At 44.2% G+C, this 27,022-nt stretch overlaps 1 protein-coding gene across 5 annotated transcripts in view; it reads right to left on the bottom strand.

The window, feature by feature from the left end:
* LOC126995362 (uncharacterized) overlaps positions 1-27,022 on the bottom strand; it is a 252,694-nt gene that overhangs the window by 131,116 nt on the left and 94,556 nt on the right. For all 5 annotated transcript variants that reach the window (XM_050854838.1, XM_050854841.1, XM_050854842.1 and 2 more), the window contains exons 2-3: positions 23,793-23,860; positions 23,430-23,490 (exon numbers count right to left, since the gene is read on the bottom strand). The gene's annotated coding sequence lies outside the window, so the exon portion shown is untranslated. The remainder of the gene's footprint in view (positions 1-23,429; positions 23,491-23,792; positions 23,861-27,022) is intronic.

Below are 27,022 nucleotides of genomic sequence, written 5' to 3'. Positions count from 1 at the left end.
ATAGTAGTACATTGTCTCTTAGTATCTTGCCTTATCGCCGAAGTGTACAACATATACATTCTCTCTCTCTCTCTCTCTCTCTCTCTCTCTCTCTCTCTCTCTCTCTCTCTCACACACACACACACACACACGCGGGCTGTCAACGGCAGAGTAAAGACTCCTCCTTTAGTTGTCACCAGAACGACCGCCCCAACAAAGCCGGCCCAAGGAGAGAGAGGATCCTGGGTCAACGCTGCGCCATTACCTCGTGAGGGCTGGCGGCGGTGGTGGACCTGGTGGTGTGGTGCAGGGTGTGTGGTGGGGCCGCTGGGAGCCTGGGACGGGCAGGGCAGTGTGCAGTGTGCACTCGTCCTCTTCCCATCATGGTCACAGTGGTGCTGCTCCTCGTCCTTGGTCCTCATGCCGCGACCCTTTTGTTAGTGCGAGGTAAGGGAGAGAGGCGGAAGGATAGGCAGCGTTTCCTTTCCCTTTTCACATGAGAAGCACCTTACCGGATAACTTTAACATTGCGAGAGGTAGAGGTGAAATGATGAACAGCAAGATCTCCTCTGCCTCCCCTTAGAAGGATTAGATAATTTAGCAGGTGAGCACTACTCGTACAACGTCTACCTGACAGTCTTGGTGCTCCGCTAAGACCCCTTCTTGCGTGAATGGACGATGGCAGCAGGTCATGAGGCATAGATGGGTAGTAGTAGTAGTAGTAGTAGTAGTAGTAGTAGTAGTAGTGGTAGTAGGAGGAGGAGAAGACGAAGTAATAGAAAGAGAGGGTCCAGACCCGTCAGACGCCATTCCGTGTGTACGCGCATCATCACCCCCATCGTTGCCTCTCACCACCTTCTCTGCCGCCAGTCTCCATCTCCACCTCCACAACTGCTTTTTCCTACGAGGTGAAGAGCTTCCTGCCGGCTGTTCTTACCTAGTTGTGTATCTGATCGCGTAAAACAGAAGGACCTTGTTGTCCCCACTCCGGCGACCTCTAAACTTGGCCCGGACGCGCAACTCTTCGGCTTCCGTGTGCGTGCGAGCAGATTCTCACGTCAACACACACACGCACACAGCCAAGTATGCAGGTAATGCGGATAATGAACGTTAAATTTACCTAGGTTAATTTATAAATATAATGCCGTCTCATCGCGATTAATTCTGCTGACGCTTGTGTGTTTGTGTGTGTGTGTGTGTAGGGGAACCACGGTTCTCGGGGGTATGTGAAGCGAGTGATTAAGTCTTGTATTTACGTTCACTTGAATGGTTGTGTGTGTCCCCTTCTCAACCCCCACTCTTCCCCAGGCCAGCAATGTTCAAAGCACGAGTTGCAAACGAACCTGGCGACGACGCAACGAGAGGAAAAAAGAGAAGGGGTAGAAGAGGACATTGGTTTTATGTATTTATTTTCGTATTTTTTCCCAAGAGATGGGAATAGAGGAAAGACCGCCCGGTGTTTTGCATTCATATGACCGCCGTATTAATGAAGTTATTCCAGTGTGTGTGTGTGTGTGTGTGTGTGTGGGCGAATGCGTGGGGAATAAAGATCGCTTTGTCGCTCATAACATTGCATATATGAGGGAAAATGGATAAAAGTTACGAGGTCCAATATTTTACCGTATTCTAAACCTCCCGCTCCCCTGCCTGCCTGCCAGCCTTCTCATGGACCCACCTTTTCCTCTCGTAAGGGCCACTTCCCCTGAAACCAAACAACCCGAAAAGAACTCGGAAAATCCTCACACTTTCAGAAGGAGGAAGAGGAGGTGGAGGGCGGTGGCAATGATAAGCTTGTAGTAGCAGTACGTGACCAAAAAACTGAGTGTCGTTGTGTGTGTGGGTGGGTGGGTGTGCGCTCGCTTCGGCCATTCCCACAGTGACACCAAAGGTCTTTGCGGCGGAGTGAATGCTGCAAGGGATCTTTGTGTTGAGCGTCTGAGAGAGAGAGAGAGAGAGAGAGAGAGAGAGAGAGAGAGAGAGAGAGAGAGAGAGATGGGAAAACACTGAGGGTGATAGGAAGTAAAACAGACAGAGAATAGCGAGATGAGGGAGAAGGTGAGAGGTAGTGGAGACTACGAAAATAGGACTTTAAAGACGATGCGAAAGAGCGACGAACGAAAAGAAAATTTAAAAAAAATTGAAGCACAGTTCTGACGGCGGTGCCGTGGAGGGAAAGGGGAAGGCAAGGAAGGAAAACCTGCTCCATGCAGACACTCATGAAAGTAACTTTTTGATAGTACGACGATGATACGGTGCAATTTTGTGAGGGATATATATATATATATATATATATATATATATATATATTTATATATATAAAGAGAGAGAGAGAGAGAGAGAGAGAGAGAGAGAGAGAGAGAGAGAGAGAGAGAGAATTTACATATATAATCGCTAGCAAGTCTCTCTCTCTCTCTCCTGACAATCTCCCCAAGACGAAGGCAAAAGCGTGAGCGTGAAAGCAAACAAAGGCTTTATGTGACTGTTTTGATGTGTGTGTGTCTGTGAGAGAGAGAGAGAGAGAGAGAGAGAGAGAGAGAGAGAGAGAGAGAGAGAGAGAGAGAGAGAGACGGGAACGGTCGGTGGGTTGGTCAGTCACTGAGTAAAAGGGGGAAAGTAAAACAAATGACTAACGGACAGGTGGCGTCATGGTAACCAATATAAATATCCTGAACGTGAACGAAGTGCGGGAAGGAGGGAGGGAGGGACGAAGTGAGGGAAGGGAAGGGGAAATGTTAAGGAGGGTGGGAGGGAGGGAAATGAAATTATATTCCGACAGATTCTCCTTTATTATATTTCACTTGACATTTGTGATCGTAAATACCAAAACTAGCGGAAGATTTGAAAATGAAAGCGAAGGGTAAGAGGAAGGTGGAGGGGGGAGGAAAACAGAGGCGAGGGAGCGAAAAGATGAGAAAAAAATGTTTGCTGAGTGGAGGTGAAAGAAGATATGCTTGATCTGGGAGAGAGTTCAAGAGCTGCGGATCGATGAAAAATACGCGACGTAGTCGAGTGAGGTGCAGTAAAATGCGCGGCAACGGAGACGACATAGGCGGGCAGACAGCTACATGCTGCCCTGATATAAGCAAGAGATGCTACCCCTCCTTCTTCTCCCCTGGACGCCTGTTCCCTCCAAAACTCAAGCCAAATAAATACACAGATACACAAATATATAAACAAATAAATATTACGGTGAAAAATTGTGCGCCGCGTGCTCACAATTTCTAGGCTACACGAATATTTTTGTTATACCTGGCGTGAAAAATGGCTTCAGGTAGTGGCGCAAACATGAATACAAATGACAACAAACAACGCGTTACGAACCAAAAGTTTCAAATATTGACCTGACGAGTGATGGAACATCTGTATAAATTATCTTATCATGTTGTCAACACGAAATCAATCAGAGCTTTGAGGAATGTCGTTGACTAGACAACTCCCCTCCTACCCCCCTCCCTGCTGTCTCTCTCCTCTTAACCCCTTCCGTTCCCACACGTGACTGGCCATTCCGATAAAATACAACGATCTAAGGCATTCCAATAAAATGCCACCAAACAAAACAGAGAAAAAACAAGAACACTCGGACAAATCAGGCAGGAACAATATAAATACAGTTATAGATACACACTTAATTTTGAGGATATCGCACTTTCTCTGAAGGCTATTTCCCTTTGTGGGTGGGTGGGTTGGGGGGGGGGGGGAGTACCTGTGTGTGTGGGAGGGGGAAGTCCTTGAAATAATGCAGGTGAGAGAACTGCTTGCAGAGGGTGGCCGGCCGAGTGGTGAGTCTACAATAGACTATGAAGGGAGGCAATGTTACGAGGTGTGATAAGCGTCACGGTATTTTGTAGCAAGCACTAAAAGACTGTGTTCGTGTGTGTGTGTGTGTGTGTGTGTGTGTGTGTGTGTGTGTGTGTGTGTGTGTTTGCGGCGGTTGCAGCCTAGGGCGGCGAGGGCCACAGAGCAAGGGAGGTCAATGCACCTGAGAGGAACATATTGAGGGCGGAAGGGAAGAGTATCCGAGGCTGTTGAGAGAGAGAGAGAGAGAGAGAGAGAGAGAGAGAGAGAGAGAGAGAGAGAGAGAGGGGGGGGGGGGGGACCGGATGTATGCAGGAGCTACGGGATAGATAAGCGTCGTGGCGGGAAGGGAAGTAGTCTGAGCACAAGCGCACCGGGGATCAACATCTTTAGAAGTGAAGACTAATGTGTGTGTGTGTGTGTGTGTGTGTGTGTGTGTGTGTAATAATAATAATAATAATAATAATAATAATAATAATAATAATAATAATAATCGGTTTATTTCGGAAATTGCGGCCGTTAGGCTGAAAATGTACATATTACGGCAACAAAGAGTAACTATAAAAAAAAAGTACAATATAAAAGGGGTGTGGGGGTAGGTGATTTAAATTAACGGAGGGAAAGTTGTGATGATGCTTGAGGGGTGAGGAGGTGGAGTGCGGTGTGGTAGAGGGATGGGGCCCTCACAGTTTGAATCAAACTCCCTCCCCCTCGCAGCCTGCATGAGCCCTTCTCCACCTCACAGCCTATATCAGATTCTCTCACCCTCGCAACCTGTATTAGCTTTTCTCACCCTCACACCATGTATCAGGCTTCCTCACCATCGCAGCCTTTATTAACCTTCATCAACCTCACAGCCTGTATCTGCCTTCTGAACCTGTGTCAGCCTTTCTCAGCTTCAGGACAACACGTATCGCCGCCGCCGCTATTGACAGGCCGCGGCGGCGGTCAATGCTCTGCTCGTTTGTCCACGCAACACTGATGTGACCGATAGTGGCCCGTGTCGAGCCGCGGCTGACTGAAGCAGTGACGGGACGGTGACGGATCAGAGATAACAGAGTGGAAGGGAGGTGATGGTGAATGTGTTGATAATGCTTAGGGTAGGTGACGGGGTGAAAGGTGCTGCTGAAGGCGACGAGATGGTGGCAATGCTGTGGTGAGGGGGCGCTGCTGCTGACGTGATGATGACTGGTGAGATGGTGGTGTTGAGGCGGAGGTGTTGACTCGTTGGCGGTAACGCTTTGGTGAGGCAGTGATGGCGGTAGTGCAAAAAGTGACCTCCAATTTACAAGAGGCATATTACGGACGCACCGTGAGGACGTCAATGAATAGACGACTCTCTCTCTCTCTCTCTCTCTCTCTCTCTCTCTCTCTCTCTCTCTCTCTCTCTCTCTTTTGAGTGAAAGCAGATATCTCTTCCTATTATTCAATCACCAATATACTTTGAAAACGCAATGAGCATATTAAAAGTATTTTACTATTTCCATACACTTACTAATAAATTCTTCGACATGTCATTATTTTGCTTTGTAACAACCCAACGAGCCACCAACTCAACTTCCGGGTGGGACAAGCACTGAGAATTCTCGACTTCCATGGACTCGACAATCATCACCCAAACAGCGAAACGGAAAAAAACAAAACAAAGAAACGTGGCACTAATCAAATCGACTTACAGCCAGATTGGTATTAATCCATCTTACACCTGTTTATGTGGCAAATACAACAACACACGCTTGTACATTCACAGCACAAGCACGTGCAAACCTTCACATGCATTGACACACACACACACACACACACACACACACACACACACACACACGATAGCAAACGTATTCCCCGCACAGGGAATACAAAGCGTCTTGTCTTGGCTGACAAACGTTCAATGACAAAGCAACACAAACCTCGAGAACCAGACTCGTAATAGCAAGGAACCGAGCACACACACACACACACACAAGGGAAAAAACGAATGAGGAAAATAAAAAAAATAAAAACTGAAAACCGACAAAAAAATGCAGACAATAAAATATAATAGCGCTGTTTCTTTTCATACCCGAGACAACGGCACACACACACACACACACACATACACACACACACACGGAAAAAAAAAAGAGACGTCAGCAGTCAGCGGTAGGATTGCCAGAAAAGGTACGAACCACAGCAGGCGATGAAATATTTGAAGCGAGCGAAAAAAAAAAAAAAACTTTAAAAATAGAGGTGGCAGGCATCCCGAGCAAACAATGGATAAATAGCATCAACAATCAATTAATCCCAATCGCACACCGCTAACCATTTTTATAGCGACGAATAGAACTGAAACGCAGCGGCGGCCACGACACAAAGACATGGCAGCCCCGCGGGCCCGCGCATCACTAGCCTCTAAAATCGACTTTCAAGCCCGCTGTGTTATGGCCGGAAAGGGGCGGGGCGGCGACGAGCTGGGTTACGCCTTTTCTGCTGTGGGGCGTATTCTCTGGCTGTATCCCTCCCTGGTCAGCCTGTCCCTACCTCTCTCTCGCCCCTCTTCTCCCCCTCGGCTACCAGCACTGATATTTCTACACCCATTTAACCAGGCGGAGTGATAAATACACAACAGCATTGTCAGAAAGCCATGAAAAGTTGCGAGGTATATGACGCAGGGAAGGCAGGGTAGGGAGGCGAAAAGAGAAGTGAGGAGTGAGTGGTACAATTGAGAGAGAGAGAGAGAGAGAGAGAGAGAGAGAGAGAGAGGAAATGGAATGAGGTGAGAGGAAGTGTGTAAAGATTGATTCAAGGCTGGGAGAGAATAATGAAATAATGAATCATCCTCTTCCTCGTCCTCGTCCGTGTCCTCCTCAACCAGGGTCGCTGCCACATCAGGACAGGTGGTGCCAACAAGCGGCCAAGCACACAATCACTTGCACCCTTGGTCTCGGGTCAAACCGCTGCCATTTCTCTCTCTCTCTCTCTCTCTCTGTTGAACCAAATCTTTCCTTTGTTATCATGGTGGTAATTGTAGTAGTGTTAGTAGTAGTTGTAGTAGTAGTGATGGTAGTGTAGGTGGTGGTGGTGATGGTAAGATAATGATAATGATGCTGGTGATAACGGTAGTAGTGGTGGAAATAAAATTCATTACTTTAATACGTTACATAAAATTCATTGCAATCATTCTCTCTCTCTCTCTCTCTTGACACTTCCACGTTCGTTCATTTCTTTCTCATGTTACTGAATATTTTCCTCCTCTTGCAACTCTTGTGCCACCGGTCCGCATCCCGCCGCTCTGTCCACTTCGTCTTTAACACACACACACACACACACACACACACACACACCTTGTTCTCAGTTCATATGGTTTATTCTAGGATCTCTCTCTCTCTCTCTCTCTCTCTCTCTCTCTCTCTCTCTCTCTCTGACACACACACACACACACACACACACACACACACACACACACACACACATTGTTCTCAGTTCATATGGTTTATTCTAGGATCTCTCTCTCTCTCTCTCTCTCTCTCTCTCTCTCTCTCTCTCTCTCTCTCTCTCACACACACACACACACACACACACACACACACACACACACACACACACAATACACAAATCCGGATATTCACAAACGAATGCGATAAATCCAGCTTGAAATCCCTCCATCCCCCACCTCTCTCTCTCTCTCTCTCTCTCTCTCTCTCTCTCTCTCTCTGAAGCGGCAGGAGAAAACATTTAGTTCTACATTTTCCTGTCATTTTTTTTCTTGCCTTCGCTTTCATCAACATCTTTCGCTTCTTCATTACTCCCATCTCTCCGACCCTTACACCATGTCCAACTCTTCCTCTCTCACTTTCCTTCCCGTCCTTCCTCCTTTCCTCTCCACATCCATCTCCATTCCTGACTCACACACTTCGTTCCCTCAATCATTCCCTCTCGTCTTTCAGCTTGCTCTTAAACTTACCCCAAGATCCCACCCCTTCTCCCCTTCTTTGTTGCCTTTCCTGCTTTCCTTTCCACTTTTTCATTTCCTTCCTAGCTCCTCCTTCCTCCTTGTTTACCTCATGCAATTCCATCCGCTCCTTTTTTCTTCTCGTTCGCGCCCTTTCTTACACCTCACTCTCACCCCTTACACCTTTCCTCTTTCCCTAGCCTCCACTAGTTTTCATTCCTTACGCCCTTGCTTCCTTCCTTTCAGTTCTTTCCCACTATTACTTTAGTCTTCTCTCTATAACCTTTCCTACTTTCCTTTCATTTACTTCCATCGCGTTCTTATATTTTTCCTTTTCCTTCTTTGCTTCATTCTCTTCTGTTCGTTCTTTTCTTTCCCTTTTTCTCTTCCCTTTAAAAAGTCTGTTTTGCCCTTCCCTCTACTTTTACTTTGTTTCTATCCCTCCCCTTTTACTCCTTTCCTTCTTCCTCCCTTGCTTCATGTATTCCCGTTCGTTCCCTTCCTCCTCCTCTCCTCAATTTCGGGCAAAATAGCCAATCCATTACCGAAATTTAAAAGGACGAGGCGGCGAGGTGCGGTCGACATCAGCGAGCATCGTTATGAGGTAAAATTCTGCAACTCAATCAGGGTATACAACGCGGATACAATGTCAACATGTTTTACACGTCTATCTAACAGGAGCCGCATTCTAATATTTTTTAGTCGTCACTTTATATTCATTTATTTATTCATGTATTAGTTTACCCATTACCCACCTACCTACTTGTGCATGTATGTATCTATCTACCTTTCTTTGTCAATCTATTCGATTTTCGTTAATCCTGATGCTGCCGTCAACGCTTTTGGCATATATAATGGATACGATAATGCTAATAATATCGACTGTAAAAAGAATGATAAAATAACAATAAAAATAAATACAACAACAACAATAAAAACAACAGGTGCTACAGTGAATGCCATTACTTTAAGTACAACGGTAATTAAATGTTGACGGTGACGGGAAAGGCGTCGTGTTACTAAAAAGTGTTGCCGAGAGAGAGAGAGAGAGAGAGAGAGAGAGAGAGAGAGAGAGAGAGAGAGAGAGAGAGAGAGAGAGAGAGAGAGAGAGAATGATGGTGGTGGTGGTGAAGGGATTTTTTTTTTTTTTTTTTTTACGCCTGTGTTGGTTTTGTGTTCGCCGTGTTGCATTGTGTTGTGATACGTATTGCATGAGCCGTATAGCTTCCTTTTTCCGTGTGTGTGTGTGTGTGTGTGTGTGTGTGTGTGTGTGTGTGTGTGTGTGTGTGTGTGTGTGCGTGCGTGCGTGCGTGCGTGTGTGTGTGTGTGTGTGTGTGTGTGTGTGTGTGTGTGTGTGTTTCGGTATATCGTATTGTTGTTGTAGTTTGCTTCCCAGCGGCTATTGAGTGAGCGGATTTCTCTTTTGGTGGAGCATTTAGTGTTTCTCTGTGTGTGTGTGTGTGTGTGTGTGTGTGTGTGTGTGTGTGTAATGTTATTTTTGTGCTTTCAGTGTTACATGGTTGTTTTTGCCTTCGTGTATTTCTGGTGTGATGTTACTAATTTGACCCGTTTTTTCCTCAAGTGTTGCGCCAGTGCTTGTGGTGGCGGTGTTGACGGGTGTCGCACGTGATCCATGGTGTTTTTGAAAGCTGTGTTGAGTTGGTGGAGGTGTCCGATCTGCATCCTTCCCTTGTGATTGGTGTGGTGTTGCGCTGACTAGAGATGTGTTGTCTTGAGCTGTATTGTAATGTGTTGCGAATAGAGGGAGTAAATCGCTGACATTGCACGTCCTTGCCTCGTCGGTGGAATGTCTCGCGTAGCTTTTAACACAGCATACGGTCTGTAATGCTGTGTTGCCACGTGAACTTTAATGCAATCTATCTTGTTTAATGTTATTTAATAGCGTCGCATTTCGGTGTATTGCACTGAACTGTATTGTGATCCACTGTATTGTTGGAATTTTGTTGTAAAGCTCTTTGTTGTGTTCTGTTGATGTTTCTGTATCACTTTTGTTTGGAGTGACAACACACGGTGACACAAAAAAAAAAAAAAAAAAAAAAAACGCGCGCGTAGTACATAAGGTGACACTCACTTATCCCGGTCTTGCAACACTGCCTTCAATTGTATGCTATTGCAAGGAGTCAACGGCAACACACACACACACACACACACACACACACACACACACACACACACACACACAATGACATGTAATGCAGTCGAGGGTAGAATACATGCATGCATGCATACATACATACATACGTACATACATACAAACGTATTGTAAAAACAAAGTGAAGCGAGTAATGGAATACAAAACCACAAAACAATGTACAGTGACAAAGTCTGGATAAACGAAATTAATAAAACATAAAGCAAGAGAGAGAGAGAGAGAGAGAGAGAGAGAGAGAGAGAGAGAGAGAGAGAGAGAGAGAGAGAGAGAGAGAGAGAGAGAGAGAGAGAGAGAGAGAATACATAAGAAAAAAAGGAGTCTGCAACAGGCCAATTCTAACTCCACCTAACCACTATCTATAAATTTATCTAACCTTTTCTTTAATGAATCTATAGTATAGGTACTCGAAACATGACTGTCAAGCCTGTTCCACTCATTCACTAATAAACTGGTAAACTAATTCTTTCCTATGCATTTGTTGAAGCTGAATTTAGTCCACTTTATTAAACCAATTGCTGCCTGCCCTACCTGGCTCACCACCAAAACTTTATTAACATCCCCCTTATTAAAGCCCTTCATCCATTTTTAACTTCGATCAAGTCTCCTCGCAAACGTCGCCTTCCTAGAAAATACAAATTTAATTGTTTGAATCTATACTCATATGGCAAGTTTCTCAACCCGTGAATCATTTTTGTCATCCTCCTTTGCCCAGATTCTAACGTCGTGATAACCACTATGTAAGGTGGCCAGAACTGTACAGCAAAATCAAGATGAGGTCTAACAAATACTAACTATAGCTCGAGAATGACTCTGGTGCTTCAATTGCTTACGCTTCTTGAAATGAACCCCAGTACCCAGTTTCCCGATTCTCAGCCTGAATGCATTGAGCCCTTGGACGGAGATAAGAGCTCACCAAGACTCCTAAATCCCACTCACATCTAGATCTGCTCATGACAACGAACTCCATTTGTCACTTTCCCGCCTAATCATACAATCTTTCTAGTTGATGATGGAGAACACTAGCGTCCTGATCTGATTCAATTCTATGCCGACCTTTGTATCACCCGCAAGCTTACTAACTTCACTAATAATTCCTGTATTCAAAATCATTTACATAAATGACAAACGACAGTGGATTCGATACCGAACCCTATGGAACCTCGCTCGTATCACAGCCCGAGTCAGATTTTTTTTTTACCATTGACTTGCACTCTTTACTTCCTACTACTAAGCCATTCTCTCATCCAGTTCAACACTTTCCCTCTACTCCGTAAACCTGCAGTTTTGTAACAGCCAACGACGAGGAACCTTGTCGAAAGTTTTACTGGAACCTAGATATGTTATATCATGGTTTTCATATCGGTTACTTTATTATAGGACAAAAGATTGGTGAGGCTCTTCGTGAGCCTATGCTACGAGTTATGAGTTAGACTATACCTCTCCAGATGATTCCGCATGCTCCTGGCTATTATAGACTTTATCTTCTTGCCTACAACTGATGTAAAGCTAATTGACGGTATTGGCTATACACGCAGCGCCACACGCGGCCCCTCGGAGAACTGTCAATGAGGTACTTTTCCTAATGAACTCGGTTCTTATATCTATTTCAGGATTCAGGAATGCAAGTTATTGTTCCGTGCCAAATGCCCAACATTGCTCGTATGTTTTAACGTGTGTGTCTGTGGTATATATGCTCACTGAGTGCCGAATGTACGCGAGCCCGTATTTACCTCCAACAGACCCATACTGAACTTGTTGTAGTTAAAAGTCACTCATGACAATTTTGCTTTCTAGCAGCTTTAGTAAAATTTGATTAGATGTTAGATGGCATTATTTCTGAAGGTGTGGTTATTTCGACATCTGGTCTTAAAATATTTTACACTCGCGGCGCTTCGGTACGCAACACCGAAGCTGTAAAAAGTTGGTAAACAAAGGGCAAAGCGTCCCCGTTGCGAACTGATAGCCAATATGATCTAATGGACGATAAATAGAAACGGGTGACCTGTCCCCCTCAATGAAAATCGGCGTTACATAACTACTTTCCACAGACCAGGCACAAAACCAGAATTCACTGACATCTTAAAATATCAGCTAATGGGCCACTGTGGACATAATTGAATTCCTTCAGGACCCGTGGAAATACTTCCTCAGGACCTGGCGATATTTTTTTCCATCTAACCCACCAATCTTATCCTGGGCTCTCTACCTATTGATGATCACATCCCTCAACTTGTTATCCTCGACTTCATTCACCTAAATTCTCTCCGGAATTGTCGTTAGATTATTCTGTGTAAAGACAGGGCAAGTAGTCGTAGAATGCAGCTGCCTAGTTGTATTTTATGTTGCGTATATGTGTGTAATGAGCAACACGCTGACTGCCCGGACCGGGATTCGAACCCTGGCTCGAAATTTCTTAGCTAGTGGCAACCCTTTCACCACGGTTATATAGACAAGAAAAGAGAGAGAGAGAGAGAGAGAGAGAGAGAGAGAGAGAGAGAGAGAGAGAGAGAGAGAGAGAGAAGTTTGTGATACGGTAGCTGCTTTTATTTTTCCTTTATATTCCACTCTGGCTCTATCCCTTTCCTTACTCTTTCCTCCTTTCTCTCTGCCCGGTGAGGAGAATGGAGCCAAGAATGACAGGGGAAGGGAACGAGAGAGAGAGAGAGAGAGAGAGAGAGAGAGAGAGAAGAATATCCCTCCCTCGGAGAGTAAAGTGTCCTAAATCCCTGAACACTGCACGACTCTCTCTCTCTCTCTCTCTCTCTCTTTAAAACTTGTGAGGACTGGGTTGGTTATGGTCGCCCTCGTTTAGTGCCTTTCTCACTTTTTTTTTTTACCTCGTTTTTTATCCCTCGCTCGTTTTAAGCTTAATCCTTTCCTCATCCACTCTAATTGCTCTCTCTCTCTCTCTCTCTCTCTCTCTCTCTCTCTCTCATGCTTGTCTATGACAGTGGTGAAGCAGTTAGAACACTTTGCTAAGAATTCTTGAGCTAGGGTTCGAATCCCGGCCCGGGCAGACGGCGCGTTGCCCACCCAGTTGTTCATCCTTCCTTTCGGGCTGGTTGAAAACTAGGTATCAGGGGTAACCTCATGAAGGTAAACTGTGGTAAACCGGATGTCACACCGGCCGTGTCCCGGGGCAATGGGTTATTTCCCGATACAAGCTCAAGGGTGAATGTAACGGAGATGAGGTCTAAGGCCACGCGAAGCTATAGCATAGTCCCAAAACTTTACCATCATACCTCAAAAACAACAAAAACACGTGGGCGCGTGCGTCCCCCGCCCCCACACCACACCACACCACACACACACACACACACATTCACCCGTTCAAGCCTCTTCTGTCAACACCCGTAACCTCAATGGTCCGATTTTGCGCCCAGTCGCCTCCTCCTCTGACCGGCGACGAAAGCGGTGAAAGAGGCGAAGGAGGTGGAGGAGTAGAAGGAGGCCGATCCTTGGTGACACCTCCTGAGACACCGAGGCTCACTGAAGTAGGAAAAAGAAGAGGAGGAACCAAATGGGATCGTGTAGACTGTAGACTGTAGCATGTTTACCTTCGCCCTGATGATTGGGATGAGATTACTCCGCGCGCGCACGTGTGTGTGTGTGTGTGTGTGTGTGTGTGTGTGTGTACAGTTTTTTTTTCAATATCTTTGGTGGGTTATTATTGTTCCTTGTTTTCCTTACGTAAGCTTCAACAAAAATCTCTCTCTCTCTCTCTCTCTCTCTCTCTCTCTCTCTCTCTCTCTCTCTCTCTCTCTCTCTCTCTCTCTCTCTCTCTCTCTCTCTCTCTCTCTCTCTTCATACATCACCCAATGATAGGGTCTAAAATGGAGACAAATCCAGAAATACAAGACATAAAATAGTGAAAACAAATTCATTCCACCCATGACAATAGCGACCAAAGGAATGAGTAGTAGTAGTAGTAGGAGGAGGAGGAGGAGGAACACAAAGAAACACAAAGAAAGGGCAAACAACAGCAGACCTGCTGGTCCTTACGAGGCTGTTTGTGACAAGCTACACTAACTATCTAATCAAAGGTGGAAGATGAAGGACAGCAAAGGCGAAGGCTCCTCCCCACCCCCCATCCCTCCAGCCAAAGCTGGCAGGAAAGGAAAAAGAACTATGCAGCATGGAAAAACTGCATGGAAATTATGTAGGAAAGAGGAAAGAACTACCATTACTGCTACCACTAACCGGGCGATAAAAGCGGACAAGGACACCAGTATTCGAAAGAACTTAACGTTATTACGACAATGAGTAATATCTTAGTTGCTGGTTGGATTCAAAATACTTGTCTAATCTATTCTTGAAGGCCGTAACTGTTGTACTATCAACGACATCACAGGGAAGAGAGTTCCAAACATTAACAACTCGATTGAAGAAGAAGTGTTTAGCTTCGTGCGACGAGAATCTTTTACCACTTATCTTCAAATTGTGATTTCTTCTTGTTCTATTTGATCGATCAATTGTGAAGTAATCTTCCGCATTAATATCACTGAATCCTTTAAACATTTTAAACACTTCTATTAGATCGCCTCGCTTTCTTCGTTTTGATAGACTGAATAAATTTACTTCTTTAAGCCTTTGTTCATATGATAAATTTCTCAACCTAGGAATCATCTTTGTTACTCTTCGTTGAACCCGTTCCAACTTTTCTATGTCTTTTCTGTAGTAGGGAGACCAAAACTGTACACAGTAATCAAGACGGGGTCGAACCAATGAATTATACAGTTTCAATATTACTTTTTCCGATTTATTATTAAAGACTCATCCGATGAAGCCAACCAATTTTTTTGCAGTTTTAACTACCTCTGAACAATGCTGACCGTGATTCCAAGATCCTTTTCTTTACTTACTGCAGAAAGTTGTTGGCCATTCATTACGTACCGAACGCGATTGTTATTTTTTCCGATCTGCAACACTGTACCTTTGTCAACGTTAAATTTCATTTGCCACTGATTGGCCCAACGTGCAAGTCGATCTAGATCTGATTGTAAAGTTTCTTCGTCGAGTGTCGCAGTTACTTTACTAGCAATTTTTGTGTTATCAGCAAATTTTGATACTTTGCAAGTGAGCCCATCATCGATATCATTAACATGAATTAAGAAGAGCATGGAGCCAAGCACTGATCCTTGAGGTACGCCACTTCTGACGTCGAGCCAGTTAGATGTAACACCGTTTAGAACTACTCTCGGTTTCCGCTCAGAGAGCCAGTCCACAAGCCAATTGTGAATGTTACCCGAGATACCGTGCGCCAGTAGTTTGCTGAGCAATCGTTGGTGGGGGACCTTATCAAATGCCTTTTGAAAATCCAGATATATGATATCTACTGATCTGCTTTCATCGAACACCTCAAAAATATAATGAAAAAAATCAAGTAAGTTAGTTAAACACGAACGTTTACTACGGAAGCCATGTTGCGAATTACTTATCACATTATATTCTTCGAAAAATTTCACCATATTGTCGCGAATGATAGTCTCCATTAACTTACAAACAATCGATGTCAGGCTAATTGGTCAATAGTTTCCTGGATGAGACTTGTCCCCCTTTTTGAAAATTGGTGTGACATTTGCAAGTTTCCAATCTGACGGAACTTTTCCAGCTGTTAAAGATTTATTGAATATGATGGAGAGCGGTTTACAAATTTGATGCTTGATTTCTTTGAAGACCCTAGGGGTAATTTTGTCTGGACCAGGAGCTTTGCTTACTTTAATCTTTTCAATCGTGCGTAAAATGTCACTTTCTACGATGAGCACGCCACTTAACATATTTTCGGTCCTTCTAACCTCCGGTGGTTGAGGTGATAAACAATCTTCGTCGGTAAATACGGATGCAAAAAAGTTATTTAGGATTATAACCATTTCATTTTCAACGTTCGTGTGGTTTCCATTATCATTAGCAAGCGGTCCGATACCACAAGTGAGTGACTTTTTATTATTTACATAACTAAAAAATTCTTTAGGATTAGACTTACTCGTTTCCGCTATATATTCTTCAAGATTTTTCTTGCTTGGTTTTATCAATTTCTTGGTTTCGCGGCGAATTCTGTCCAACTCTAGTTTGTCAGCCTCACTCTGAATTGATATGTATCTACTGTATACGCGTTTTTTAAGAGATAGGCTATTTTTAATTTCGTTATTCCACCATTTGGATTTTTCTTAAAAGCTGAACGTCTGTTTCGATAGGGTACGCATATGCTTATGGCATTGTTCAATATTGTGGTGAAGGCCCCCCAAGATTTATCAATATCTGTTTCCGCCGAGATTTCAGTCCAGTCAGAATTATTTAGAATTGATCGGAGTCTTACGAAATTCGCTCTCTGATAATCAGGCACCTTTTCTTTGCTAGGAGTTACTTTACTTTCTTTCATATTGATGCTGAATGTGATTGTTCGGTGATCGCTAGAACTAAAAATTGGACCAACATTTACTTCGTTAACTAGATCAGCTGTCGTTGATAAGATAAGGTCAAGTATATTATTTTCCCGAGTCGGTTCTTGAACATGTTGATGTAAATCACTTTCTAGTAAATTTGTGCACAGGTCGAGCCCTGTATGACAGTTCAACGGTTCACCCCATCTTTTCACTGGCAAGTTAAAGTCCCCAACAATTACTGCCTCGCAACTGCTACTTGTTTCTAATAATAATTCACTTAATGCGTGGTCGATATCAAGAGTCTGCCTTGGCGGTCTGTAGACAACTCCAATTACTATTTTACGAGATCTATTTTTAATTTCAATGAAGACCGTGTCTACATTGGTTATAATATCTATTTTCACGGATACTGGATGGAGAGAGTTGTGGATATAAAGGATAACGCCTCCACCCTGTCTGTTCTCTCTTTCATGACTAAAAATGGTATAACCCGGTGATCTATACTCCGCAATGAAATCTCTATTTGAAGTGTCTATCCAAGATTCTGTGACTCCGATGATGTGATAATGATTTGTAGCTGCGAGGACTTCTAAGTCTTCAAATTTGTTACGTAGGCTACGAGCGTTTACATAGCAAGCTTTAATGTGATTCGAGTCGGGGGTTTCGCGGGTTGAGTGCTTCCTTATGGTGGGGCTGCTGGTGTTCTCGCCTCCGCGTTTTTTGGCTTTCGAAGAGCCACTTGGTCACAGAGCAGCCTCCCGAAACGGGCTGCTCCAACAGGGTTTAAGTGGATGCCATCAGCAAGGAACAAGTCTGAATCGTAGTAAAAACTGTTCCACAAGTTAGCGAACTGGACGTTTTCTTGTGAGCAAAGGGACTGAAGTCTGTTGTTTGTGCTGAAGGCCTTACTGTAAAAGCTAGATTCGGCACCGACCCTCGGGAGGATTCCTGAGATTATGATGTTACTGGCATCCGTTTTACGTTTATACTGCTTGATCATGCGGCGGTATTTCTCAAGCAGTTCCTCAGAACGGGTTGTCTTTACGTCATTTGTCCTCGCGTGAATGACTAAGAGGGTGTTTCGGTCGGCATTTCTCGTGACATCATTGCAAGCTGCGGTGATGCCGTCCAGTCTGGCACCTGGATAGCAGTAACGTTTTCTGCGGCCGTTTGATGAACGACCACAGAACTCAACAAGCTGGCCGCGCACCATGGAGTCCCCAACTAGGCGAGTCTCAAACTCATCCTCCATGGTGTCTGCCAGCACCTGGAACCTATTGAAGGTAGTGGGGGTCAGTAAATTCTTGGTTGCCTGCTTCGGTTTGGCTCCATTCCTTACAGGTTGGAACCCGACATCCTGTGAAGCAGGAAGAGAAGCGTTAAGTGGGGCAGGCTGGAAATTGTCCTGTAAGGCAGGCTGGGAGTTAGCCTGTGAAGCAGGCTGGGGGTTAGCCTGTGAAGCAGGCTGGGGGTCAGCCTGTGAAGCAGGGTGGGGGTCAGCCTGTGAGGCAGGCTGGCGGTTGTCTTGTGAGGCAGATTGTCGATTGTCCTGTGAGGCAGGCTGGGGGTTAGCCTGTGAGGCAGGCTGGGGGTTAGCCTGTAAGGCAGGCTGGGGGTTAGCCTGTGAGGCAGGCTGGGAGTCAACCTGTGAGGCAGGTAACACGTCCTCCCGTGAAGCAGGAGATTCGTCTGGAGAGGGCACAGTCTCGGTGGAGGGCCTCTCCACCATCGATGGTGGAGTCACTGCCACATTATTTGAAACAAATTCCTGAAGGGCTTCGAATTTCTTTTCAAGATCATTATGTTTGACTTTCCATTCAGTCACAGCCTTCTGAAGTTGTAATCTTTGAACGCAGAGGCGGCAAGTTTTAGTCAGCTGGAAGAACTGAGCTGCAAATCGTCCGGGACAGACGTCACACTTAAGGTTCGAAGGCATTGTTAGAAATTTAAGCGAGTTTACAGTTTGGGCAAATATTAAAAGCGCTTTCGAAATAACTTAAAGTGTGACCATAAATTGAGTTGGATAAAAATTGTGCATGGAAATTAGATACTGCTGTGTTAGATGCCTCCAACACTGGGAGTTCGCTCCCACAGGGTCTTGAAAACGCCTCAAAGACCAACCGCTTGTCCTGAGCCTCGGTCACGAGAGAGACTTTCACAACCCGGCGCTTTTCAGTTATTGCCCTCGAAGTTTTGTCCCATAGAACGGGGTCGGGGTAGTCACACAGAGCAGAGCTGGCAAGGGAGGAGAGGAACCAGCAATTCGTTCCCACTTTCCGAAACGTCTAACCCAACTCTGCGACCCTTTCGAGGCCTGGCCAGTGGCACCTGTCACCAGGTGTTCTCCACCAACTCTAGAGATTATCAGACGCCCTTCCTGAGAGACCAAAAAGCTGAAATATTCCTTGAGTATATGAAAAACCCTCAGAAACTCTACCTAGAAACCGGGAGGTACAGCCTCAAATGGCCCACGGAAGACATCTCTTTCAGGAGAAAACAAGAACCAGCTGTTATGCAGAATAGGGATGGGAGTACCGTCGATAGAGGGGAGGGACGGGGAGCTCACACCGACAACTGGTTCCCAGGGAGGCTTTTTAGTGTAGAGGTCGCCACACTCCTCTACACCGCAGGCCTAAATAATTAGGCACGGTCCAGCTGACTAGGACCCTGGAACTCCAGCCATTGTCTCATAAAGAGATCCTCTGCCTGCAGTCCAATCCACCACTGCTGCTGCCCAGAGGCTTCACCGTGACCCTGGCACGGGAGACAGATCAGGTATTACACCTTGTCCAAGGGTGACCTGAGACTATGCAGGGCAGGGACGTCTAGTTCCCTGAGGTGAAAACACTTCACCCGCATACCCGAAGAGGAGGAGGAGGAGGAGGAGGAGGAGGAGGAGGAGGAGGAGGAGGAGAAAGAGGAGGAAGATGAGGAGGAAGGATGAGAAGTGAAAGGAGAGGGTCGTGGAGTGTTTATATGCACATCTCCATAACTATTAAAAAAAAAAAAAACGCATAAAATTTCTGTGGAAGAAAAGTTTCTCAAAAATTATACTGCAGCAAAGTGGAGATGGGGAGGGGGATAGGAAAGAGCGGGTTTCCTCCTCTTCTTCTTCTTCTTCTTCTTCTTCTTCTTCTTCTTCTTCTTCTTCTTCTTCTTCTTCTTCTTCTTCTCCTCCTCCTCTTCCTCCTCTTTCTTCTCCTCCTTCTTCTCCTCCTCCTCCGCCTCCTCCTCCTCCTCCTTCACAAACTTTCTCAAGTAACACACGAGGAAGAAAAATATGGCACTAATTACCCTCCCTCTTCTTCCTTGAGACCCACAAAATTGGAATCGCAGAAAAATAAAATAAAAATCACAGTGAAGTCCTATTTTAAGCCCGCCACGACAGCGCAAGAGATGGAACTCCTTGAAAGATTCAGTCACGAGTCAATATTCTTGTGGGAGGAGAAACTCGGGATGTCTTTAGGGTCTTGCTACTCGACTTCGTGATTCCCGGAAGAGCCGATGATTAGAGAACAACAAGACAGCGAGGCAACAAGCGAAGAAAGGCGAGAAGGTAAGTGTTTCAGAAAAAGGAAACTAAAGAGGAATTCTGGGAATTCGTTGGGGCTAGAGAAGGAAAGAAGAGAGGTTGACTGCGTGCAAAGGGAGAGGTGAGGCATTCCGAGGTGTATAAGAGTGTTAAGAAAAAGGGAAAGGAAAGACAAATTTTGGGTGTTAAGGAGAACTAAAGAAGGAAAGAAGATAGAAAGGGGGGCTGGGGGTTGGGAGCATGTAAAGGTCGATGAGAGGTGAGCCAGGTGGTGATAGACTGTAGAGATAAGTGTAGAATAATGTTAGGAGAGTGTCAGGGAGCGTTTTGGAAAAAAAGAGTAATGGAAGAGGTCTAGAGGGAAATGAAAAGTGTAAGAAAGGGATCAAGGAGTAAGAAAATGGAGTATAAAAAATAACAAATACTAAGAAGATGAGAAGGCGTAAGGGAGTGTGTAGGACATGGGTTTGCAATCCATAATGCTACAAGCGCCATTTTTTAGTTTAACTGAATAGTACTATCGGAGTAGCAATGCAAATATGTTTATTACATAATTTGGAATCTATCTCAAACACAAGGGAATAACTATTAACAAAACATAATATTGGGATTTTAATATTTCATTCTGTATATTATAATTACTCATATCATAATATAATGAACTTCGTTATCCAATTTGATTTCATGTATGTGAATATCAATTAAACAAAAATGTGCATTACTTGCAAACGTTATTTATGGATATACAAAAGGATTAAGAAAGTGTCTTCCACTTTTATACTTAAAGATCTTTTCGAAGTAAAATAATATTGTCGGACATAGTTTTACAAATGCCTCGTTTTGAAGGGATAACTAATTATTTATGAAGATATGGGAGACATACGTGTCCTGAAAGAGCCGCATGCGACTCCAGAGCCGCAGGTTGCCGAGCCTAGGCGCAGAGCCAGGTGAAAAGAGACGGCGTGTATAGACGAGGTATGGAATAACGGGAGATAAACTGAGTGTGTTGTGAAAGGGGTGTAACAGAATGAGGACAAAATGGAAAGGAGGATGACAGGCCTTAAAAGCGCACGAGAGGGTAGAAAAAAAAAGAGGAGAGAGAGAGAGAGAGAGAGAGAGAGAGAGAGAGAGAGAGAGAGAGAGAGAGAGAGAGAGAGAGAGAGAGAGAGAGAGAGAGAGAGAGAGAGAGAGAGAGAGAGAGAGAGAGAGAGAGAGAGAGAGAGAGAGAGAGAGAGAGAGAGAGAGAGAGAGAGAGAGAGAGAGAGAGCGTAGGGGCAGAAGAGTCAGGGGTTGAGAAATGAGGAGCACTAAGGGAACCCATAATAAATCACGAGAACAATGATAATCAGCATAAATCAAGCCGTGTAGCCCTACATACCCGGCCCTGAGCAATGGGTGGAGAAGGGGCCGACAAGACGGGCAGCGGAGATCATTGAAAGACGATCGCGCCGCGCATGAGAGGCAAAACAAATAATCGCGCGCTCGCACACACACACACACACACACACACACACACACACACACACACACACACACACACACTACTCAGACAAGGCAACACTAACTTACAACTCGGTCTCTGCCGCACATGAATTTTTCGGCACCAATTATCAGTAATACATTGTGAAACACCTAATCGCTGCATATCACTGTAACAAACTAAAAAAAAAAAAAAAATGCAGTGCAGCCTGGAACACTTCAAGAGACCCCGCACAACCGCCCCCCCCCTCCCCCCCTCCACAACTCTCAGCAGAACATGATCTCTGCAGCACCAATTTTCAGTGATACCTTTTGAAACTTATTTACTGCATATCCCTGAAAACACAAAAAATAATCTCCTGTAGTGCCGCCTGCAACACTATACAGAGCCCTGCACACCCCCTGCAACACCACACTGTACCCGCCGCGCATGTAACACCACCCTGCAATAAGAACCCCGTGCCTTGACTCCTATCCGGAAATTAATGCCGCTTCATAAATCTTCATTAAATCGCAGCAACCTCAACAACAACAACAACAGCAACAATAACCACTATTTCTATTACTGCGCCACCAGCACCACCACGGCACCCCCCCGAACTCCTATTATCATCGCTACTATACATCAACCACTACTACTACTACTACTGATACCTTTGTTGCTGCTCCTGAATGCTGATAACAACTGTTTTGATAAATATAAACGTAACGGCGACGACAACGACATTAATGATACTACATAATTAAAAACAAGAAAACAATCAAGAAAAAAAAGAGCACGAACTCAGTAATCCGCAACAAACAAACACAAAGCCAGACACAGGGATACATAATGATACACATGTTCGCCGACGATGACATCTCAAAACGCCAACATGAGAAGAGGCACCACCAACCTACACACACACACACACACACACACACACACACACACACACACACACACACATCTGGACGACACCGCTCAACATGCAACTGAACCTGACTGACAACACGCCATTACGCACCTCAGCCATACGCATGCAAAGAGTGACGTCAAGGGGAGAGGAGGGGAGGGAAGGGTATAGGAAGGGGGAAGGGGGGTGGAGAGGGATATAGGAAGGTGATGAAAATGAAGGAAGGCGATGGAGGGGGTGAGGAGAAAGGGATATGGGGAGAGAAGGAAAGGGGAGGGAGGGGAGGGAAATGATAGAAAAAGGAAGGGAAGGGACGGGATGGAGCAAGAGGGATGAATAAGAAGGGGATAAGGAAGGAAGGGAAGGAATGTGAATGGGTAGGGTGGAGAGGGAAGGGGGATAGGGGGAAGGAGTGAAGGAATATGGAGGGAAGGAAGATAAGGGATGAAGGTGCATGGTCAACAGGAAGGGAAGAGATAAGGAAGGGAAGGAAGGGAAGGAATGGGAAAGAGAGAGCAGGATAGAGAAGAGACAAGGTGTGACGTACTGATAGGTAGATGTTGTATATAACAACATGTTGCAATGCAGTTACTTTGCAGTGGAAGGGGTAGAACGGGGAAGGGAAGGAAGGGATGGGAAGGAAGGTGTAAATAAAATGGTGAAGGGGAGGGAAGGGTGAAGAAACAAGGAAGGGAGAGTGATGGGCGGTAAGGGGTGGAGTGGCAGGGAAGGGGGAGAATATAAGACAAGGAAAGAGTTGGAGGGGAGGGGATTGGAAGGATGGACGAAAAGGAAAGGGAAAGGGGTAGACCGGAAGAGTGAGAGAGGGAGGAAGGGAAGGGAGAGGAAGGCGCTGATTAGGCAACACAATTACAAAGGAGAGGAGCAAGCCGACACGAGGGGTAATTAACGGCGAGACGAGTGTGTGTTAGACTGAGGAGGTGCCGCAAGTTTATGAGCGAAAAGGTTTGTGTAATTAAGAGCTGGCGGGGACGCATAAGGGTTAATTGCCATGGCTCCACCTCCCACCATTTTTTATTTTATTTATTCATTACTGTCATTTGTATTTGATCTTTTATGTTATGCTAGTATGGCTCACTAGGGTGGAATGGGGGATGGATGCGCTCTCTCTCTCTCTCTCTCTCTCTCTCTCTCTCTCTCTCTTATAAATACAAACACACACACACACACACACACACACACACACACACACACAAACACACACACACAAAGCAGCAGCAGCAGTAGTAGTATCGGTACTCACCAAGCCCCGAGGAGCACCGCCGCCTCCAGCTACCGTCACAGAAGCCAGCACGCGCGTCACTCTGTAAACACGAAACATGTGCAAATGTTTACAAACAGAGATCAGCTGATGCATCAACACAAGGGAAAAATAAATATAATACTACACAAGTTACATTCCACGAACAACGAGAGAGAGAGAGAGAGAGAGAGAGAGAGAGAGAGAGAGAGAGAGAGAGAGAGAGAGAGAGAGAGAGAGAGAGAGAGAGAGAGAGAGAGAGAGCGAGCCAGAGACCGAGAGAGATGCAATATGGGGTACCCAAATATAGCTCTGTAATCCCCCCCCCCCCCCCCCTCGCTTCCCTTTCCATAACCACTCACTCACCTGTCTCTGCCTCGCTCACGCCCACGCCACACACGCCCGGCGGCCGCACTACGTCATCACAAACAAAACTGGAACAAGGGAGAAGGACGCCGTGAATAAGAGGATTGAGAAATGCGGGAGAGGCACAATAAAAGCAAAAAATATACAGAAAAAAGGAAACATGCATGATGAATTTTGGTTGGTGATGCGATGAGAGAGAGAGAGAGAGAGAGAGAGAGAGAGAGAGAGAGAGAGAGAGAGAGAGAGAGAGAGAGAGAGAGAGAGAGAGAGAGAGAGAGAGAGAGAGAGAGAGAGAGAGAGATGGACAGGTGTTACGTTTGTGTATGTAATAGTTAATACACACGAAAAAGCAACAACAAAATATCAAGCCAGAGATTAATTTACTAGCCGCTTATTACAACGGTCCCAGCCCATACCAGTCACTTCATAAAAAAAGAAACATTACAAAACAGATAACCGCAGACATCCCGCCATTTTCACCTGGCTATCCCGGCCGTGAACACCAAATATAGTCGGCCAGTCACCTGTTTGTAAATACTACTTCAGAGTTATCCCAACATGCAGAGTTGCCGGTTAGTAAATACACACGGTAAATAAACTCAACACCTTGGTAGCGACGACTGGGGATGGAGGAAGGGAGGGAGGGTTTCTCGAGGGCAAAGGCTACTAAGATTTCTCTCCTGTCTCTCCACACATTAGCCTTGAACTATCCATTCAGCTCCTTGGAAGCGATGCCTGGGTAGGGAAAGAGGGAGGGAGGATGGCTCTATGGCAAAGGCTACTATGATTTCTCTTCTGACTCTCCACAGTCCACACAGCAGCCTTTGTCTACCCATTCCCTGCCCCATCCGACTATACAAACACCTTGGTAGCGATGCCTAGGTAACAAGGGAAGGAGAGGATGGGAGGAAGGTTTCTCAAGGGCAAAGGCGCTAGAGTACGATGGATCTCTCCGGTCACTCCTCACAGAAGTCTTAAACTAATCATCCCCTGGCGCTGTCGCAGTAAATTAACACCGCCCAACACCTTGGTAGCAAGAGCTGGCTAGGGAGAAAGGGAAGTGGAGAGAGAAAGGCAGACTACTTGGGTCCGAAGGCACTGCATGGTAAGTCTCATGTGTTTACTCAGCAACCTTGAACTACCCAACTATCCCTATCCCCGGCCCATGTCCTTCCCCTGCGCCGCGCGTCCCTCTAAGCCCCATCAAGTTTTGCCAAGCCCCGTCCGTCCGTCCCCCAGCCTCATCCCCTCCACGCGGCGCAAGACAAACACGTATATGAATATTGCTTGATTTATTGCCGGCTAACGGTGAGGCGAACTGGCCGACGGACGGGGAGGGTGAGGGTAAGGAGGATGAGAAGGATGGATGGAAGAGGGAGGAGGAGAGGAAAAATGGGGTTTGAAAAGATAATGTAGTGATGAAGATAATGACATGTTTTAAGTTCGGGGAGTATATTATTTTCTTATATTTTTTGCTGAACGTATAATGTAACGATTACGCCCCTCACACACACACACACACACACACACACACACACACACACACACACATATATATATATATATATATATATATATATATATATATATATATATATATATATATATATATATATATATATATATATATATATATATATATATATATATATATATATATATATATATATATATAATAATAATAATAATAATAATAATAATAATAATAATAATAATAATAATAATAATAATAATAATAATAATAATAATAATAATAATAATAATAATAATAATAATAATATAATAATATGTGTGTGTGTGTGTGTGTGTGTATATATATGTGTATATATATGTGTGTGTGTGTGTGTGTGTGTGTATATATATATATATATATATATATATATATATATATATATATATATATATATATATATATATATATATATATATATATATATATATATATATATATATATATATATATATATATATATATATATATATATATATATATATATATATATATATATATATATATATATATATATACACACACACACACACACACACACACACACACACACACACAATAATAATAATAATAATAACAACAACATTGACAATAAAAATAATTTCCAAACATTAAGCTTAAGCTGCACACGGAACGTATTGGAGAAAAATTACCGCCCATGAAGCAACTGCTCTGGCAGCGACCAGCAATCAGGCAAGTTTGGGGGCAGTGCTGCACCAACGATCAAATAAGCAAGAGCTGTGTCTTCAGTGCACTGAGGAGACAGTAACTGCATAACTAGGAATCCTGCAGTGACAACATCAGAGGGCGGGGTCAGCTATTGCGCCGAGAATAGCCAGGGCCTGTGTCTTGCTGGCTTGCTCTCTTCTTGGCGACTTACACGCACACATCTATCATCATATTGGAGGCAATCATCGATATAATCCTAAGTGTGCCATCATTTTTAACAGGTATTGGAGGGTAGCTATTTATGTACTTTTTCAGCATACCCACCAAGCAACTATTAGTATTATAACCGGCACAAATAATTATGTATCTTTCACTGCTGCTGCTTCTGTTGTTACTATTGCTACTACTATTACTACTTTTACTACTACTACTACTACTATTACTACTACTACTCTTATGACTGCTGATACTACTATTACCACTACTACTACAACTACTAATAATAATAATATTACTAATAATAATAGTAATAAGAATGATAATAATAATAATAATAATAATAATAATAATAATAATAATAATAATAATAATAATAATAATAATAATAATAATAATAATAATAATAATAATAATAATAATAATAATAATAATAATAATAATAATAACAACAACAATATCTCCCTACACACAACTCATTCTCTTTCGTGTTCATCCCTCAAAAATCCCATTACTTACGAGATGTAAACACATTACCATATTAACAACATCACTCCCAAGCCAAATCATCCACAACATCCCAAAGGCGATGTTAAACAGAGATGGTTGACCAATTGTACCAGTTGGATCCTGCGGCTTATTAGGAGACGTGCGGATCCCTAATCTTTGTTAATAATGCATTTTATACATAAAAGAAGATTACACAAAAATCCTGTATGTTCTGTTTTTGTGCAATCCCTTATTCCGAGGCAGATTTATGTTAAAAGACTAAATTTTTGCGGTGTGTCCCCGATATCACTACATTTTTACGAAACTTAGGAAATGGCTCTTCTAG

Source organism: Eriocheir sinensis, chromosome 8 (assembly GCF_024679095.1).
Source record: "Eriocheir sinensis breed Jianghai 21 chromosome 8, ASM2467909v1, whole genome shotgun sequence".
NCBI classification, from domain to species: Eukaryota; Metazoa; Arthropoda; class Malacostraca; order Decapoda; family Varunidae; genus Eriocheir; species Eriocheir sinensis.
The sequence above is the reverse complement of the archived record's forward strand: the minus strand, read 5'-3'. Positions and strand labels throughout refer to the sequence as shown.